Source organism: Loxodonta africana, chromosome X, assembly GCF_030014295.1.
Source record: "Loxodonta africana isolate mLoxAfr1 chromosome X, mLoxAfr1.hap2, whole genome shotgun sequence".
In the NCBI taxonomy this organism is placed as follows: Eukaryota; Metazoa; Chordata; class Mammalia; order Proboscidea; family Elephantidae; genus Loxodonta; species Loxodonta africana.
In genome coordinates, this window is record NC_087369.1 from 9,862,537 (window position 1) to 9,881,775 (window position 19,239).

Below are 19,239 nucleotides of genomic sequence, written 5' to 3' on the forward strand. Positions count from 1 at the left end.
TCCCTTAAAAATCCATTGCTGTCGAGTCGATTCTGACTCCTAGCGATCCTATAGGACAGAGTAGAGCTGCCCCATAGAGTTTCCAAGGCCGTAAATCTCTGCAGGAACGGGCTGCCACATTTTTCTGCCTCAAAGTGGCTGGTGGGTTTGAACCACTGACTTTTTAGTTAGCAGCTGAGTGCTTAACCACTGCGCCATCAGGGCTGCATAACCACAGGTATAGGGGTTGGGATTTACAATACATATTTGGGGGGGCACAATTCGTTCCAAAACATTTATGTACCATAAAATTCACCCACTTTAGTTAATGGGGGAGGAGCAACTCAGAAAAAGAGGGTGAGGATGGCTGCACAACTCAAAGAATGTCATCAGTGTTACGGACTGTACGTGGAGAAAGTGTTGAATTGCTGTGTGTCCTGCTGTACATATTCTCAACAACAGCAAAAATAGAATACATTGTTTAAAAATTCACCCATTTTAAGTGTACAGTGCAGTGATTTTTTGTAAATTTACTGAGTTACGCAGCACAATCCAGGTTTGGGTTTGTATCCCCCTGGCACCTACGCCAACCAGTCCCAACCGATAAACACGTGGGGCCGATTTGCTTTTCAGGAGTCTCATTGGAGTCAAGTAACTTGCTTGGTACAAACAGCAGCTTCGAGTTGCGAAAAGACTGACTACAACAGCCCGTCAATTCCTTATTATTGCTTTTTATTTGGGGAGAAGATAAGACTCCTTTTTTTTTTTTTTGAGAGAGCAGCTCTCAGTGACTCTTCTGAGTGGTGCAGACAGTTAAGCGTTGGGCTGCTAACTGAAAGTTTGGCCTTTTGAAAGTACCAAGAGGCACCTCGGAGGAAAGGCCCGGTGATGTACTTCTGAAAGGTCGTAGCCGCTGAAAACTTTGTGGATCGAAGTCCAGCTGAAACACACGTGGGGTAACCGTGAGTTGGAGTTGATTTACTGGCAACTTGCTTTTTGTTTTTTTTTATTTTTTCTGCAAAAGCACCTTTCTGGATGAATTTAATCACTCTGTTCACCCAGGCCTTCCAAGTTTGCTCCTGAGTGAATTTCACGTGCACCCTCGGGTCACATCTTGTCTTTAGACACTGGTATCTCACTGGTTTCCGAGTCATTACTCAGGAGAATTCGTGCACGGGACATTGTGAGGGCTAAAGACTGGTAGCCGTTGAGTGGACTTCAACGCAGGATGACAACACACAAGTGAAACATAGTTGAGCCTGTTTCTTCCCAAAACGTTTCGGCTATTTCTGGATGCTTCCTGAAAACCATGTCTTGGGTTGCAGCGGGCACGAGGAAAAGACAAAAACAAACCAGTTGCGATCCAGTATGACCCCAGTGCGTGTCAGAGTAGAGCGACGCTTCGAAGGGTTGTCAGTGGCTGACTTTTTGGAAGCAGACTGCCAGGCCTTTATTTCAAGATGCCTCTGGGTAGACTCGAACTGCCAACCTTTCAGTTAGAAGCCAAATGCCTTGACCATTTACACCACCCAAGGACTGCGTTGTGAGAGATACAAGACTGTTTAAGTAGACTGATGTCTTTGGGATGGTTAAATTCTTTTAAAATTTGCAGTGATTTGTAATCATTGGCTAATGGCCTACTTTCTTTTATGTTTTAATATGACAGCTTTATTGCAGTATAGTTCACATACCAGACACTTTGCCCATTTAAAGAGTACAATTTAGTGTATTTGCAGAGTTGTGCAACCATCGCCAGTATCTAATTATAGAACACTCTTGTCACCCCAATCAGAAACCCTGCACACATCACCAGTCACCCCTGTTCTCCTTCTCCCCAGCCCCTGGCATCCACTGATCTACTTTCTGTCTCTGGTTTTGCCTGTTCAGGGCATGTAATAGAAATGGACAGCATGTGGGCTTTTGTGTCTGGCTTCTCGCTGAGCATGTTTTCAAGGTTTATCCACTTTGTAGCATGTGTTGACCTAGTTTCTTTGGTAAACATTCTGTGATAGCTCTGGGCTGTCAAGAAGTGTTGGGAACTGAAGATACAAGTGTGTTTTGGTTAATCGTGGTCTAGTCGGCCCCCAACTCATGGTGACCCAGTGCACAATGACACAAAACTCTGCCTGGTCCTGGTCCATCCTTGTGTTTGGTTGCGGGTTGGACTGTTGTGATCCATAGGGTTCTCGTTGGATGACTTTTGGAAGGAGATCGCCAGGCCTTTCTTCCCAGTCTGTCTTAGTCCAAAAGTGCCACTGAAACCTGTTTAGCATCACAACAACATGTACACCTCCACTGACAGACAGGTGGTGGCTGCACGTCAGGTGCGTTGGCTGGGAATGGAACCCTGGTCTGTCACAGGGCAAGTGAGAGTTGTACCACTGAACCATCACTGTACCCTCCGGAGCCTCTGGGCTTCACAGATAGCTTCGTAGAGGCAAGTTAAAAACCCAAGGGTCTTGGCTAGGTCTGTCTTATGTTACATTGCTTTTTATCTTTTGCTGTGTACTCTGTTATACATTCTTTCTTGTTGTTAGTTGCCATTGAGTCAGTTCTGACTCATGGTGACCCCACGTGTGCAGAATAAAGATTTTCCATAGGGTGTTCAAGGTGGTGACCTTTCAGAAGCAGATTGCCACGCCTGTCTTCCGAGGTGCCTCTGGGTGGGTTTGAACAGCCAGCCGTTCGGCTAGAAGTCAAGCGCTTAACTGTTTGTGCCACCCAGGGACTACTTGTTAATTTTTTAAATTCTATTAATTCTTTCGTATCATCCAGCTTAATAAATGCACCATTGATTTGGTGTTGAAAAATTATTTTTATTCAGAGATTTCCTTTATGTGCTTAGTATCTTTTTTTCTTCCGGCAGCTTCTTGCCAAGTGTTGACTTTATGCGTGTGTACGTATTCGTTTCTCACCAGTGAGATGATCAGTTCTTGAGTCATCAGAGCCGTGCGTGACACTTCCTTTTTGCCCTGCCCAGTGGTCCGCAGACGGCCATTGCTGGTGCGTTACAGTGGTATCCGTGGAGCACCCTCTGTGGTTATGATTCCTGCATCAGGTTACCACGGACAAGACTTTTATACCTTGCTGTAAATCCTGCTTCTAATCCTTGGGGACCGATGGTTGTATGTTGATTCTGGGTTGCTGTGTGTCCCAGAGGAAGCGTTGATCTCATTAGGGGAAGACAGGCCTGCCTTTGACTGGCTGCCAGCCTTGTTCCTCTTCCTGAATGTGCGTTGTTTTATTTTGGTGACTGTACTGTGTGAGGTATGAGAAGACCCAGGAATTGCTGGCCGACAGCACAGCTGAACCGCAGGGCAGCCAGCTAAAGCACTCTGCCCCCACCTCCACTGCACACATCAGGCGAGTGCGCAGTTCCAGAGCCAGATGGGGAAGGATTTGCTCTAGAGAACGGTGTGTCCCGTAGTGTTTGCTACAATCAGATCAGCCAAGGATGAGCCCTTCCGGCCACCAGCAAGTTATGGAAATAACTTCGTTATAATGAACTCTTTTTGGTTTTTTCAATGATTCACTTCTAACAGTTCTCATTGTATGTGTCTATAGTATATATAGTTGGGTGAGCAAGGGGGCCACTGTTCCTGATGCTGCTGTGGGAGAAGACATGTAATGGTTTGCCAGATGCAGAGAGGAAGTTGGGGCAGGTGAGGACAGCTCCGACCTTCAGCTGCTCTTTTATTGTTGTTGCTGTTGTTGGCTGCTGTCAAGTTGGCTTAACTAATGGAGACCCCACTCCTGTGCCAACTCCATGACTTGGTTGTGCATTCGACCATTGTGATCCATAGGGTTTTCACTGGCTGATTTTCAGCAGTAGATCTCCAGGCCTTTCTCCCTAGTCTTAGTCTGGAAGCTCCCCTGAAACCTGTTTAGCATCGTAGCTACGTGCAAGTCTCACTGACAGGTAGGTGGTGCCTGCAACTGAGGTGTGTTGGTCAAAAATTGAACCCGGGTCTCCCATGTGGAAGGCCACACTTCTATCTCTGAATCAACACTGCCCTCGGTTGCTTTTTCTCCTTCCGTTAACTTGCCTCTTATCTCCTTGGCCGTTAAGACTGTGTGTCTGCCAAGCAGGTGACCTAGAATTCACAAGTACTGTAGCAAGAGAGATGAAAATAGAAGTGTGCAAACTAAATTAGAACGACTTGGCTTCGTTAAAAAGTGAGAAAGCCACTTTGTGTATTTTAAGTGCCACTTCCCAGTGCAGGGTTAGTGATTTCAGATGTCCTCGTGCTAACAATCTTGGTCATTTCCAACTGTTTTCTTTGGAATAAAATTGACATGGAAATGAGCTGAGATTTTTAAACTGAAAATTTAGCAATTAGAAGCCAGTGTCAGTTTTTGGAAAAGGAGCCCCCCCCCCACCCCCCCACATCAGCAGAGGTGCCCCTCATAAAGGTGCCTGGCTGTTCCAGGTACAGAACAAATTGGGCAGTGATTGTCTCAGGAAGAGATGAAACTCTTCTTTCTAGTTTGTGTCAAGATGTTTAAGAAGCCCTGGTGGCCTAGCTGCTAATCAGAAAAGGTCAGTGGTTCAAACCCAGCAGTTGCTCTGCAGGAGAAAAGACTTGGTGATCTGCTCCCGTAAAGATTACAGGCTAGGAAACCCTACGGGGCAGTTCTGCTCTGTCCCATAGGGTCATTAAGAGTTGGAATCGACTCAATGTCAAACAGTAACAAGATGTGTTGACTATTAATTCATGTGCCAGAGTAGAAAAACCACCAGTTGCTGTCAAGTTGGGTTGACAATACAATATAGAGAGAGTGGAGTGTTGGGGAGTCCCTGGGTGGTGTAAATGGTCAGTATACTTGGCTGCTAACTGAAAGGTTGGAGGTTTGAGTCCACCCATAGGCACCTTGGAAGAAAGGCCTGGTGATCTGCTTCTGAAAAATCAACCATCGAAAGCATTAGGGAGTACAGTTCTACTCTGACACACACGGGGCCACCGTGAGTCGGAGTTGACTCAACAGGTGCTGGTTAGAATTATTGAGATTAGAAAAGGCGCGTGCGTGTGCGTGTGGGTATGTGCGTGCGTGCGTGTGTGCGTGTGTGTGTGCACTGCAGGGGAGAATGGAGCAGATGATGAAACTGTGTGGAGGGCAGAACCACTGAGAGGACAGAGACTGAAATGGCGACTGTGTAGGGCTGGTTTCTGACTTGGCGGGCAAAGTCACAGCTGCATTTTCTTGTGACTCAGCGGGCGTGCCTGCGATCTCGCTGGTCTTTTACCTGGTGCTGCTCCTTATCAGGGCCGCAGGGAAGAGTTCAGGAACTCTCTCTAGGAGCTCTGTGCTCTGTGGGACTTTGGGCTCCTCCACTGTGTTAAGGAATCAGGAGCTGGCATTATCAGATGAGCGATGGTGGAGTCCCTTTCACGACTGTCTCGTTTGTTAGGTGTGAGGTTGCCATGATGTTTTGTCTGGTCACCATCCTCCCGAGGTCCACCTGTGCACCGTGTGTACTAAATGAAGAGGTCTGCGACACGTCGATTCTCCTGACAGGAAGCTGGGGTTATTTGACCCAGTGTAAGTTAGTTCCCGACACTATGTGTGAGCTGCTGGCTTAAGTTGAAGGCTGATCTGATGGTAACTCTTAACCTGTTGCTGTCGAGTTGACTCTGACTCGTGGCGACCACTTGTGTTACAGAGTAAAACTGCTCTGCAGGGTTTTCTTAGCCGTAAGCTTCCAGGAGCCCTGGTGGCAAAATGGTTAAGTGCTTGGCCGGTAACTGAAGGGTTGGCAGTTTGAACTCACCCAGCGGCTCGCAGGAGAAAGACCTGACAGTCTGCTTCTATGAAGATTACAGCCTAGAAAACCCTGTGGGGCAGTTTCACTGTGTCACATGGGGTCAATGTGAGTCAAAAATCCACTCGAAGGTGTACAACAACAGTCTTCATGGAAGCAGATCGCCTGGCCTCTCTTCTTCAGTGCCACTAGGTGGGTTCAAAATCCAACCTTTAAGTTAGCAGCCAACTGCAGGTTGCTTGTGCCACCCAGGGACCTGATCTAATTGTACGTGATCAAACAAATTTATTATCTCCCATTTTAGGAGCCTAGAAGTCCAATTTCAGGATGCCAGCTATAGGGGAAGACTTTATCTCTATTGGCTCTGAGGGAAGGTCTTTGTTATCAGTCTTTCCCTGGGTCTAGGAGCTTCTCAGTGAGGGACCCCAGTCTAACGGATGAACTCTCCTCCTGGCTCTTCTTTCTTGGTGGTATGAAGTCCCTCTTTACTTGCTTGTCTCTCCTTTTATCTCTTGTAAGATAAATGGTGCTGCAGGCCTAGTCCCAGGGAAACTCCCCTTAAATGTAATCAGGGCTGTGACCTGAGTAAGGGTGTTGCCTTCTACTGTAATCCTCTTACAACTGATTGGCTCAGTCACATCATGGGGATGATTACGTTGTTACACAACTGCCAAACCACTGAGAATCATGGTCCAGCCAAGTTGCCTCATATTTTGGGGAAGACACTGTTCAGTCCTTGACAACCACCCCTGTGACGTTGGCCCCAAGAGCATAGGAACTGTCTGGGTTTTTCCATCACAGAGGGGTTTGGGCCAAGTGCTCTTGTAGTCTGTTCTAGCTCCACAACATGATGTGATCCTTGAGAGTGTTTACAAGTGTTAAAACAAAAATGATACTAAGCCAATAATAGAAATTAAGTGAAGTTTATTTAATATAAGGTCTGCAAATTGGGGCAACATTTCTGACTAGAAAGTAAAAAATGTTCCAAAGAAGAAAAATCTTTCACAGATTCTTATACTCCAGCTTATCTCTAGTAGTTCCACATTGCTATGGAAACAGGGCCAGGACGGTGTTTACATAAAACTTGTGGACATGCAGCATTTTCTTGAAGAACAATTCAGATAACTACTGATTTATCCTAAAACATAGCTTCTAGTATGACTTTTGGAGTGTCTATTGTCAAAACTGCACATAGATAATTCTCTAAAAGAGCGTAATGCCCAAGGCAGAATGTTCTTTACCAATTAAGCTAAACTATTGTTTGATTTAAAGGTAACTTTGGGGAAACCAGTTTTCTCAAGGTTTAAGGGTATCTTAGGTCATTTCAACCCCCACGGCTCCAGAAACCTGGATTCCATGAAAATTAAAAGCTCTGTTCCTCAAAAGCCCCTAGGTTGAATCAGTGCAGTTACCTGGGGTCATCCTGCCGCTCACTCATCCTTTCACTCATATGAAAATTGCATATGGTGCAACCCAGTTACTGGAAGGCTGTCTTTGGAATCCGTACTTGGCACCTTATAGGTGGTGCTCTAGAATAATCACTTTCCCTGGAACTTTCTAGTGACAAAACTGTCTTGAATAGGAACCAGGAAAGGCCTACCTTCCAGCAGGTTCTATTTTATGGGGTTGTCTTTTCCTGAGATCTCGGGGTCCATGTCTTGCTTTTCTAGCCCAGTGGATCTAACATAATTAAAGGCTGGTTTGCATCTGACCAGAGAAAATCAAGTTCAGACACTTAGTGTAAATAGAGGTTAGGAATACTGTTGCCATTATTTTGTCATCTTAGTTCTCTTTGGAAAATATGCAAGTTTATAACAAGGGAGGGACTTTTTCTTTTTTTCTTGAAAAGCACCTGGAGAGTCAATTCATAAACCATTCAAGTTTTTTTCAATTTAATTGTTGCTGAAAATATACACAGCAAAATCCACCCCCATTCCACAGCTTCTAGACATAATGATCAGTGACATGGGTTACATTCTTCACGTTATGTCAACATGCTCATTATCTCCGTTCCAGCTCTTTCACTTACGTTTATTTACTCTCCATGTCTCCAACCTTCTCATCTATGTTCCAAAATAGCTGCGGATTCTTTGGTCTTGGATAGATAATTTTTTTTTTAACGCAGTACTCAAGGTTGACAGTATTTATTCTTTCAGCTAAACTGTTACTTAGTTTAAAGGTGACTTTAGGGAATGGTTTCAGTTTAGGTTTGTGCAGTAACCCGGGGCTATAGTCTTTGGGGCTCCTCCAACTTGCATAGGTCCAGTAAGCCTGGATTCTTTAAGATTTTGAAGTTCTGTTCCACATTTCTGTCTCCTTTTATCAGGGTTCATCTATGTGTTCCTGGTCAGAACATTCATTAGTGGTAGCCGGGCACCATCTAGTTCTTCTCGTCTCAAGGTGAAGGAAGCAGTGGTTCATGGAGACAGTTAGCCCTGTAGTCCAGCTCCTTCTCTAATTCTTGTGTTTCCTTTTTTCTCTTTTATTCCAGGTGAATAAAGACCATAGTTGTGTCTTAGATGGCCGCTCCTAAGCTTTTAAGACCCAGACATTACTCACTGTATTCTGGGAGGGAGAACATAAACTTTAAGAATTATAGTATGCAAATTGTTGGATTGGCCCAAGAAGACTGTGGCCCTAAGCCCAACCATTCATCCTTTTTTTTTTTTTAATAAAGAAGATAGTTACTTTTTTAAAAATAGTATTTTATTGTATTTCTGGCAAAAATACAATATTGTATTTCACACAGCAGGTTAGGTTCCCATTCAGCAGTTTCTACACAGATTGTTTGGTGACATTGGTTACGTTCTTCACTTTGTGTGAACATTCTCATTATATCCCTTCTGGTTGTTCTGTTTCCATTTATCTAGTTTCCTCAACCCCTTACATTCTCATCTTTGTTTTAAAGTCATTGTTGACCCTTTGATCTCATACACGTGAATTTTTAAAGGAGCTCAGAACTCATGGGTGATAGCCTTTATTTTGTGAGCCAATCTGTTACTTAGCTACAAGGTGACCTCAGGGGCTAGCTTCTGTTCAGGGTTTAAAGAGTTCATCTTCTGTATGACTGAAAAGCTGGTAATCTTTTGTCAGTTTGCAAACTTAGGGTTTGGTACCTTTTAAAAAGATTCCTTCCCTCTTGGTAGACTAGTCCCTTTAGAATTTAGGGCTGGAACAATCTTCAGTGAAAGCGGACATGCCAAACTCTTTGGTGGTTTCCTGGGTAACATGGCTCACCTTACAAAAGGAATTTCTACCTTTAGTCCCTGTTGTTGCTCACTTGCTTTCTTGGAATGTTTCCACGTTTGGTCTTAGAAGACTGGTAGGGCAGGAAGATAAACGTACTGTTTTTCCTAACTGACAGTTGCTTCATGCCCAGAATATGATGTTTTTGACACCAAAGGTGGGCTCTGGAGACGCCCAGTCATGACGAGGACCCCCGAGGCACCTGGCATGATAGAGGGTGGTTCCTGAGACATCAAACACCAAGGGAAAGGGCTTATCTCTGTCCCCGTCTGCGTAGTAGTGTCTTCCCTTTGGCGCTGGCCTTTTTCTTGCCTAGCTTTCTGTCTCTTTCCTTCATTGTGGTGAAAGTATACACAACAAAGCACACGCCCATTCAACAGGAATGGAGGGAGGGCAGGAAGAAAAGGGAGGAGCGGGTAACGGTGCCGTGTTATTCACAGATGACTGTGGACTGTGATGGAAATATGGGAACAGGGTATAAGATTTGTTGTAGGTGGTGTGGAGGTTACTGTGATGGCTAAACGGTATATATGTCCATCTATGGTATGGAAACCCTGGTGGTGTAGTGGTTAAGAGCTACGGCTGCTAACCAAAGGTTGGCAGTTCGAATTCAACAGACACTCCTTGGAAGCCCTGTGGGGCAGTTCTACTCTGTCCTGTATAGTCACTATGAGCTGGAATCTACTCAGTGGCAATGGGTTTGGTTTTTTTTTTTAATCATATGCATCATATGTATATATATAGATTACATACATAGTGTATGCAAATGTATGGACTCACACACATACACATTTCTATTTTGAGAGAGTTTTTAACCTGAAAGAAGTCAATGTTCAAGTTGTTGCGTGCGTTAGCCTCTTCTGAGGAGCAGACGCAGGTGGAGTCTTGGGGTTCCAGTGGCTGTGTGAGGGAGAAGGCCTGTGAAAGATACCTTGGGGGCCTATCAGATTACAGGACTATCAGGATGGGGGTGGAAAAAGCCTCCAGGCCACCATGCCAGTCTGCTACAAAGACTTGGCCAGCCCAACAGCAAGCTCCAGAGCAAAGGCTGCTGGTGAGGGTGAGAGGATCACGCCCTGGTCCTTGTGCCCCGGCACCCTCAGTTGTCGGCTGCCTGGGGCGGCTTGAGAAGAGCTTGGCCATGGCAATTCGGCAAGTTCTTTCTTGAAAGGAGATCCACGCTGTGTACTCCTGTGGCTGTCAGGGTTGGAAACCAAACTCCTGATTTCGGTTGTATGTAAGGAATACCAAAGGTTTTTTTTTTTTGTAAACATATTAGGTTAAATATATGACATTGCCTTTTTGGATCAAAAAATGATCAGCTTAATAGCAGTGTCATGTGGCTATGTGGTTCAACCTAATAGAATCTTTTTAAAGTGAAACAGTGTGGTTTGAAATGAGGATAACACCTGTGCCTTCACTTGTTGAGAAAAATCCGATGTCACCTTGTTGGAAACTTGATTTGACCCATAAGGGAAGCCCGTCAGCAGCATCAGGAACCACTGGACAGTTTTGATTGCTTGGCTGTCAGGAGGTCCTCCTTCCGGAATTACTGTGAGGAGGGGACCATCGTGGATTGAACTGTGTCCCCTAAAAATATCTGTCCACTTGGTTAGGCCATGACTCCCAGTATTGTGAGGTTGTCCTCTATTTTGTGATTGTAATTTTATGTTAAAGAGGATTAGAGTGGATACCCTTGCTCAAGTCACAGCCCTGGTGCAATGTAAAGGGAATTTCCCTGGAGTGTGGCCTGCACCACCTTTTATCTTGCAAGAGGTAAAAGGCAAGGTAAGTGAGCAGAGAGTTGAGGACCTCGTACTACCAAGACAGCAGCGCCAGGAGCAGAGCGCATCCTTTGGACCCAGGGTTCTTGCAGGGAGAAGCTCCTAGTCCACGGGAAGATTGATGAGAAGGACCTTCCTCCAGAGCCGACAGAGAGAGAAACTTGTAGCCTACTAGACTGTGAGAATAAAAATTTCTCTTTTTTAAAGCCATCCACTTGTGGTATTTCTGTTACAGCGGCACTAGATGACTAAGGCACCAAGGTATTAAGACTGTTGTTGAGTTTGTCTATATACTTAAGGTTTGATTTTCTGCTGTGTCGTCTTCACCATTGTTGGTGTGTTTGTGACCATTGCGTCAATCCGTCTCATGGGGGGAGTTCCCTCATCTTTGTGAATTCTCTGCTTTATCAACCATGATGTCCGCTAGCAATTGGTCTCATGTGTCCAAGGAGGGTCGAAGTCTCGCCACCCTACCTTTTAAGGAACATTCAGCTTGTATTTCTTCTCAAGACTGATTTGCTCATTTTTTTGACAGTGGAGCTAACACGAGCATCTGGTAGTTGTTATTGTCATGGTGGAAGGGGCAGGTCATAGCACCCTAGGAAGGCAGGAGATGGAACCGGTGGTTAGAAACCGAATATGTGTCCCGGCCATGTATGGGGCATGTGAACACTCCTTGTTTTTATTTATTTATAGTAAAATTTTATTTCCATTGTTATTTTATGTAACACAATTTCAAATGAGGTCTGTGCTCTAAGGTGGCTTACCTTAAATCTCCTAAGAGATTTCCTTCACATGGTTCCTCAGAGCAGGCCGGGAAGTTCCAGGACCCCAAATGTTGACATATACATTTTGCCCACTGAGAATGTATCCCTAGTTACAGAAAGAAGAGATGACGTCAGTGTACAAGAATCAAATTGCATGAGGGTGCAATCATAAGGTTGGAGGGTGTATAATCCCTACCTCTGTAGGGTTGTCATGATAATGACTGACTTTTTCCTGCAAAGTTCAGTGTTGATATTTGTTTTTTTTTTTTTTTTTTTAAGTAAAGGTCAGAAGATGTGAAAGCACTTAAACCTTGTGTTTATTTCTCTTACATTAAAAATAGTAGAACCTTGGAGATTTTTAATTCCTTGTGAGTTCAAGCTGAGACATGCCTACGATTGGTGGGGTCTAGTCAACATACTAACTCCAAGTTTGGCGACCATTAGGAAACTGGCCCCGCAGTGAAGTCCAGAGGCATACGTTTTCCAGAGTGGTAGAATCTTATTCCCATATGCCAGCCAGGGTCCCAGATGTAGCTAGGAAAACCCAGATGTTCCCGGCATCCAGAGAGAGGTGGTAAGCACCCAGGCCTACTAGCCCTCCGAAGAGGAGCTCGGCAGCCAGGGATGGGATGCTGTATGTACTTCTGCACAGCCCATGATCTCACCAGAAGCGACCCGTGCTGCGTAGCCAAAGCCAAGCCAGTGTAAGGGCCCTCGTGGGCTGGGCCCCTGCATTGTTCTCTTTCCACTCTGTCCATCTGAGAGCCCACTCTGGACCTACACCCAACCTGCTGTGTCTTAGTCATCTACTGCTGCTGTAACAGAAATACCACAAGTGGATGGCTTTAGCAAAGAGTAGTTTATTCTCTCACAATCTGGTAGGCCAGAAGACCAAATTCAGGGTGCCAGCTCCAAGGGAAGGCTTTCTCTCTTTCGGCTCTGGAGGAAGGTCCTTGGGATGCATCAGTCTTCCCTTGGTCTGGGAGCATCTCAGCGCGGGAACCTCAGGTCCAAAAGACAGCTGTGCTTCTGGAGCGGCTTTCCTGTTGGTATGAGGTCCCCATGTCTCTCTGCTTGCTTCTCTCTTTTATATCTCAAAAGAGATTGGCTTAAGACGCTACCTAATCTTGTAGACCTCATCAGTATAATTGCTGCTATTCCATCATAGTGATAGCATTTACAACACATAAGGAAATTACATCAGAGAGTAAAATGGTAGACAATCATACAGTTGTACAAGGGAATCATGACCTAGCCAAGCTGACATATTTTTGGGGGGCACAATTTAATCCATGACGCGGTGTCTCAAGGTCAGCCTCAGTGGACAAGCCAGTGGGGCCTCCTTTTGTCTTTGAGGCTGAAATCAGGCAGAGCGTTTCCCCTTTAAGAGTCAGCAGAACCTATGCAGAGTATAATGGGGAGGGAAAAAAAGAAAACAAAAACATCTTATAACACCAGAAATCCTTGGCCCTGGATTCACTTACAAGCGTTATCAATTACTTATTTTCTAAGTAGATGGGTCCACCTGTTACATTTTTCTGAAGTGGTGCTACCATCATCTTCTGTATCTTTAACCTCATTTTGTCCCCACCTTTGAGTGCCTTTTTTTTTTTTTCTTTTTCGTGGGCTTTTCTCCACTTGTCCAACTCAAAAAACCACGTGCGGTTGAGTCGATTCTGACTCATGGCCGACCTCGTGTGTCAGAGTAGAGCTGTGCGCCATAGCGGTTCCTTTCTTTTTTTTCAAGAATTTTAATTTATTTATTTTGTGGTTGACATTGTCGAGAATAAACACAGCAAAACATACACCAGTTGAAGAGTTTCTGCACGTACAATTTATTGTGCAGCCATTCTCACCCTCCTTTCCGAGTTGTTCCTCCCCCATTAACATAAACTCATTGCCCCCTAAAGTTCCTATCTCCTCTTTCACATTGCTCTTGTCAGTTCGATCCCATATAGACCAGTCTTAAAAGAGCACAGTGCCAAATGGCTTTCTTTCAATGGCTGATTTTAAGGAAGTAGATCACTAGCCCTTTTTCTGATGTGTCTCTGGGTGGACTCAAAACTCCAACCTTTCAGTTAGCAGCCGAGTGTGTTCACTGTTTGCACCATGGACTCTGTGATAGACACGAATCTCCTGTAACACGGGATATGGGGGAATGCCTTCTCTTTCCCACCTCTTTTGCCAGGAAAGTGGTGGACTTGGAAACAGTTAACGGCAGCATAAATACCCTGGAGTTTTAGAGCTCAGTGAAGTGGTGAAGGTGACAGGCAGCAAGTTATCTCAGCAAGCCAGGGTCACCCCCCAGTCTGGGGTCCAGGATGCCAGATGGTTAAGAATTCCATACAGTTGCTTTTGGACTGTGGCTTGAGAAGCTGTGGTGAGTGAGAATCCTCCGTGGTTTTAGAAACCAAAGCCAGGTCCCTCTACTGGCTTTCACACGTGGGAGGCGATAAGACTGGGAAGTTGCTTCTGAAAAGTCTGAGATGCCAGGAAGCCTGACAGACATTCATAGAGGCTTCTGGGCTAAGTGAAAAAGGGTGTGATACCAAATCTATCCAGATAGAAAGATTAGTGGTGATCTAGGGCTTGGGGAGGAGGAACTCTGGGTGGGAAAATGCTTCATTGCTTCACTGGTAACAAAGGTTGGCGGTTCGAACCCACCAGCAGCTCTGAGGGAGAAGGACCTGGCAATCTGCTCCCGTAAATATTGCAGCTTTGGCACCGTATGGGGCAAGTTCTGTTGTGTCACATGGTGACGCTGTGAGTTGGGATTGACTTGATGGCACATAACAAAAACAGGGCCGGTGGAGGGTGCTGGGATTAAGAGTGACTGCTGAAGACTGTTGCGTTTCTTTTAAGAGGGAGATGGAAATGTTGTAAAAGAAAAGGGAAGGAAAAAGGTCTTTTTTTGTTTGATCGTTTAATCTTTTTGGGAGCAGATCGTCAGGTCTTTCTTTTGCAGAGCCGCTGGGTGGGTTCGAACTAAAAGCCTTTCAGTTAGCAGCTAAGCATATAACCATTGCGTCTAAAAAACTAAACCCATTGCCGTCGAGTTGATTAGGGTAGAGTAGAACTTACCCATAGGATTTCCAAGGCTGTAATCTTTACAGAAGCCAACTGCCACATCTTTGTCCCGCGGAGCGGAGCAGCTGGTGGGATTAGCTGACCCTCCGGTTAGCAGCTGAGCACTTACTCACTGCACCACCAGGGCCATTGCACCTAAGGGAGATAAAACAAAGCGGAAGTACAGCCACCTAAGCTCCCTCAGGAATCAAGCGTGGAGATAGAGATAGCCAGGACAGACTAGTAGAACATTTATCCGTCCTTCCAGAGCTGGGGGAAGACCTGACACCTCCAATCACCCTTTTATCTCTGATGGAATAGAAGTAGGTGTTTCCCTAGTGAGCTGTTAAGGGAAAGGAAAGGGAAATTTCCAGTGCACCTGATAACTAATGTTTGCGTCGGTTTCCAGTGAACCTCACAGGGACATGGTTGAATGCCTGTAGTTTTAAACAATTATTTCTCCATTCATAAAGTGCGATTTAGTTAAAACACACACATACACACACACTTCTCGGTGAAAAGCATTTTTTAAAAAAGCTAATGCTGTTCAGATGGTCATTTAGCTTTTCTCTGTATTAATCAGTTTTGCCGTGTGGGCTTTCTCAAATTGTTTCAATAGCGTGTTAAAATAAGACAAGAGGACAATGGAAAAGGAATTAACTGAAATTGCACATTAAGTTAAAAGCCACCAGGATTTAGTCTCTTGAGAAATACTGTGCAAAAAGCTGTCGTGTGCTATTTTGTTACAGCACATTGTAACACATGGTTGTTACAAGCTGTAACTGCGGCACAGACAGGAGCACTGAACCAACAGGCTTTGGGGGAACCACCTAGGGTAGGGCCTGACGGGAGTAGACACAGGTACTGCAGGGTGTGGGAGGAAACCAAACCAGGTGCCATGGAGTGGGCTCTCACTCGTGGCGGCCCCATCCGTGTGTGTCAGCGTACAACGGGGCTCCATAGGGTTTTCTTTCTTTTTTGATTCTGCTTTAGGTGAAAGTGTACGGCTCAAGTTAGTTTCTCATACAAAATTTTATACACGTATTGTTTTGTGACATCAGTTGCAGTCCTTACAATGTGACAGCACACCCCCCCTTTCCATCCCTGGGCTTCTTGTGTGTGTTCAAGAAGTTCCTGTCCCTTCCTGCGTTCACAGCCTGCCTCCGGACAGGAGGGACCCATTTGGTCTCGTGTATCTGATTCAACTAAGAGACACACTCCTCACGTTTATTATTTTTTGTTTTGTAGTCCTGCCTCATCTTTGTCTGGAAACCCTGGGGCCGTAGTGGTTCAGAGCTACACGGCTGCTAACCAAAAGGTTGGTAGTTTGAATCCACCAGGCACACCTTGGAACCCTGAAGGGGCAGTTTTACTCTGTCCTATATATTTTTTTTTATAGGGTCAATACGAGTCGGAATGGACTCGACAGCGGTGGGTTTTAATCTTTGTCTGAAGAGTGGGCTTCAAGAATGGTTTTAGTTCTGAGTTAGCAGAGTGTCCAGGAGCCATAGTTTCGGGCGTTCCTCCAGTCTCTGTCGGACCATTAAGTCTGGTCTTTCTGTGTGAATTTGAGTTCTTGTCTGCACTTTTTTCCCACTCCATCGGCGACTCCCTGTTGTGTTCCCTGTCAGGGCAGTCACTGGTAGTAGCTGGGCACCATCTAGTTCCTCTGGTCTCAGGCTGGTGGAGTCTCTTGTTTATGTGGACCTTTAGTCTCTTGCAGTAATACTTTCCTTGTGTCTTTGGTATTGTACATTATCCTTTGCTCCGAGTGGGTTGGGATCAATTGATGCATCTTAGATGGCTGCTTACAGACTTACTAAGACCCCAGGTGCCACTCACCAAAGTTGGATGTAGAACATTCTCTTAATAAACTCTGTTATGCCAGTTGACCTAGATGTCCACTGAAGCCATGGCCCCCAGGCCCCAGCCTCAGCTACTCTGCCCCTCAAAGTGTCCAGGAGACTTCTTAGCTTTTACTTTGGTCCAGTTGTGCTGACTTCCCTTTTTGTGTGTTGTATGTTGTCCTTCCCTTCACCTAAGATAATTTTTGTCTACTATCTAGTTAGTGAATCCCCCTCTCCCCCGTCCCCACCCTCGTAACCATTGAAGGCTGCTTTCTTCTGTGTTTAAACGTTTTCTTAAGTTCTTTTAATAGTAGTCTCATACAGTATTTGTCCTTTCGCGATCGACTAATTTCACTCAGCATAATGTCTTCCAGATTCATCCATGTTGTGAGAAGTTTCTTGGATTCATCATTGTTCTTTATGGTTGTGTAGTACTCAGTTCTGTGTATATACCCTGATTTGTTTATCCATTCATCTGTTGATGGCCACCTAGGTTGTTTCCATCTTTTTGCTGTTGTGAACAATGTTGCAGTAAACATGGGTGTGCATATGTCTGTTCGTGTGGTGGCTCTTGTTTAGGATCTGTGCCAAGGAGTGGGGTTGCTGGATCATGTGGTGCTTCTATTTCTAGCTTTCGAAGGTGTTTGAGCGTTGTTAGTTATGGTTTCTATACTATTTATGCCATGTATTAGGGCTCCCAGCATTGTCCCTATTTTTTCTTCCATGATTTTTATCATTTTAGATTTTATATTTAGGTCTTTGATCCATTTTGAGCTCGTTTTTGTGCATGGAGTGAGGTATGGGTCTTGTTTCATTTCTTTGCAGATGGATATCCAGTTATGCCAGCACCATTTGTTAAAAAGACTGTCTTTTCCCCATTTAACTGATTTAGGGCTTTTGTCAAATATCAACTGCTCATATGTGGATGGATTTATGTCTGGATTCTCAATTCTGTTCCATTGGTCTACGTATCTGTTGTTGTACCAGTACTGGGCTGTTTTGACTACTGTGGTGATATAATAGGTTCTAAAATCAGGTAGTGTGAGGCCTCCCACTTGGCTCTTCTAATTCAGTAATGCTTTACTTATCCAGGGCTTCTTTGCTTTCCATATGAAGCTGGTGATTTGTTTCTCTGTCTCATTAAAAAATGCTGTTGGAATTTGAATTGAGATTGCATTGTATGTAGATCGCTTTGTGTAGAATTGACATTTTTGCGGTGTTGAGCTTTCCATCCATGAGCATGGTATGCTTTTCCATTTATTTGGGCCTCTTTTGGTTTCTTGCAGTAGCGTCTTGTAGTTTTTTTTTTTTTTTTTTTGTATAGGTGTTTTATGTCTCTGGTTAAGTACTTAATTTTCTGTGGGCTATTGTAAATGGTATTAATTCGGTGGTTTCCTTTTCAAAGTTCTCTTTGTCGGTGTAGAGGAATCCAGCTGATTTTTGTATGTTTATCTCGTGTCCTCATACTTGTTGAAATCTTCTATTAGTTCCAGGAGTTTTCTTGTGGATTCTTTTGGGTTTTCTGTGTATAAGATCATTTCATCTGCGAGTAGGGGTGGTTTTACTTCATCCTTACCAATTTGGATGCCCTTTATTTATTTTTCTGGCCTTATTGCTCTGGGTAGGATCCATAGGGTTTTCAGTGGCTGAGTTTTTAGAAGTAGATCAGCAGGCCTTTCTTCCCAGGTGCCTCTGGGTGGATTTGAGCATCCAACCTTTTGACTAACAGCCCAGCGTTAACTGTTTGCACCACTGTTATGGATTGAATTGTCCCCCCAAAATGTGTTAACTTGTCTAGGGCATTATGCCCAGTATTTTGTAGTTGTCCTCCATTTCCTGGATCTGATATGATTATACTATGTGTTGTAAATCCTAACTGTGATATTAACAAGGCAGGATTAGAGACCGTTCCATTAATGAGGTGGGACACAATATGGAAGATTAGGTTGTACCTTGAGTCAGTCTCTTTAGAGATATAAAAGAGAGAAGCGAGCAGAGAAGAGGGACCTCAAGCCACCAAGAAAAAGGAGCCAAAAGCAGAATGCGTCCTTTGGACCTGGGGTCCTTGCTCTGAGAAGCTCCTAGACCGGGGAAGATTGATAACAATGACCTTCCCCTAGAGCTGACAGAGAGAGAAAGCCTTTCCCTGGAGCTGGTACCCTGAATTTAGACTTCTAGCCTCCCAGAGTGTGAGAGGATGCTACGTTTGTTAAGCCATCCACTTGTGGTGTTTCTGTTACAGCAGCACTAGGTGACTAAGACAGCCACCCAGGACTCTTGTTGGAACACAGCCACGCCCGTCTGCTAGTGTGTTGCCTGCGGCTGCTTCCCACTGCAACGGGTGCTGCTGTGGTGGCTTCCCACTGCAACGGGTGCTGCTGTGGTGGCTTCCCACTGCAACGGGTGCTGCTGTGGTGGCGGCAGCAGAGACCGGCTGGCTGCAAAGCAGAAGATATTTACTCTCCGGCCTTCTACAGAACGAGCATCCTTGGGTGGCACAGATGGTTAAGCACAGGGGTAGTAGTCAAAGGATTGGCAGTTCAGCCCCACCCAGAGGTGCCTCAGAAGTCAGGCTGGCCATCTGCTTCTGCGAGGCCTCTGCGGTGAAAACCCTAAGGAGCAGTTCTGCTCTGTGCATGTTGGGTCGCCACGAGTCAGAATCTCCTCGAGGGCAGCTAACCACAGCCGCCACCACCTCTGAGGTGTGAGCTGGGCCACTGCTCCCCTCCTGATCTCTTTGCTCTGACCAGTTCACATCTCACTACTCTAGCAAACTCTGGGTTTCCACA

General features: G+C 45.1%; 1 protein-coding gene and 1 pseudogene across 4 annotated transcripts in view; one reads left to right on the forward strand and one right to left on the reverse strand.

Moving 5' to 3' along the window:
• Nucleotides 1-19,239, forward strand: part of TBL1X (transducin beta like 1 X-linked) — a 236,124-nt gene that overhangs the window by 18,333 nt on the left and 198,552 nt on the right. The window contains exon 1 of one of the 4 annotated variants that reach the window (XM_064277952.1): nucleotides 733-3,393. The exons of the other annotated variants lie outside the window; for them this stretch is intronic. The gene's annotated coding sequence lies outside the window, so the exon portion shown is untranslated. Of the gene's footprint in view, nucleotides 1-732; nucleotides 3,394-19,239 lie in introns of those variants that run through there. 4 annotated transcript variants of the gene reach the window in all.
• LOC135228845 (transmembrane protein 14C-like) lies at nucleotides 11,801-13,691 on the reverse strand (annotated as a pseudogene).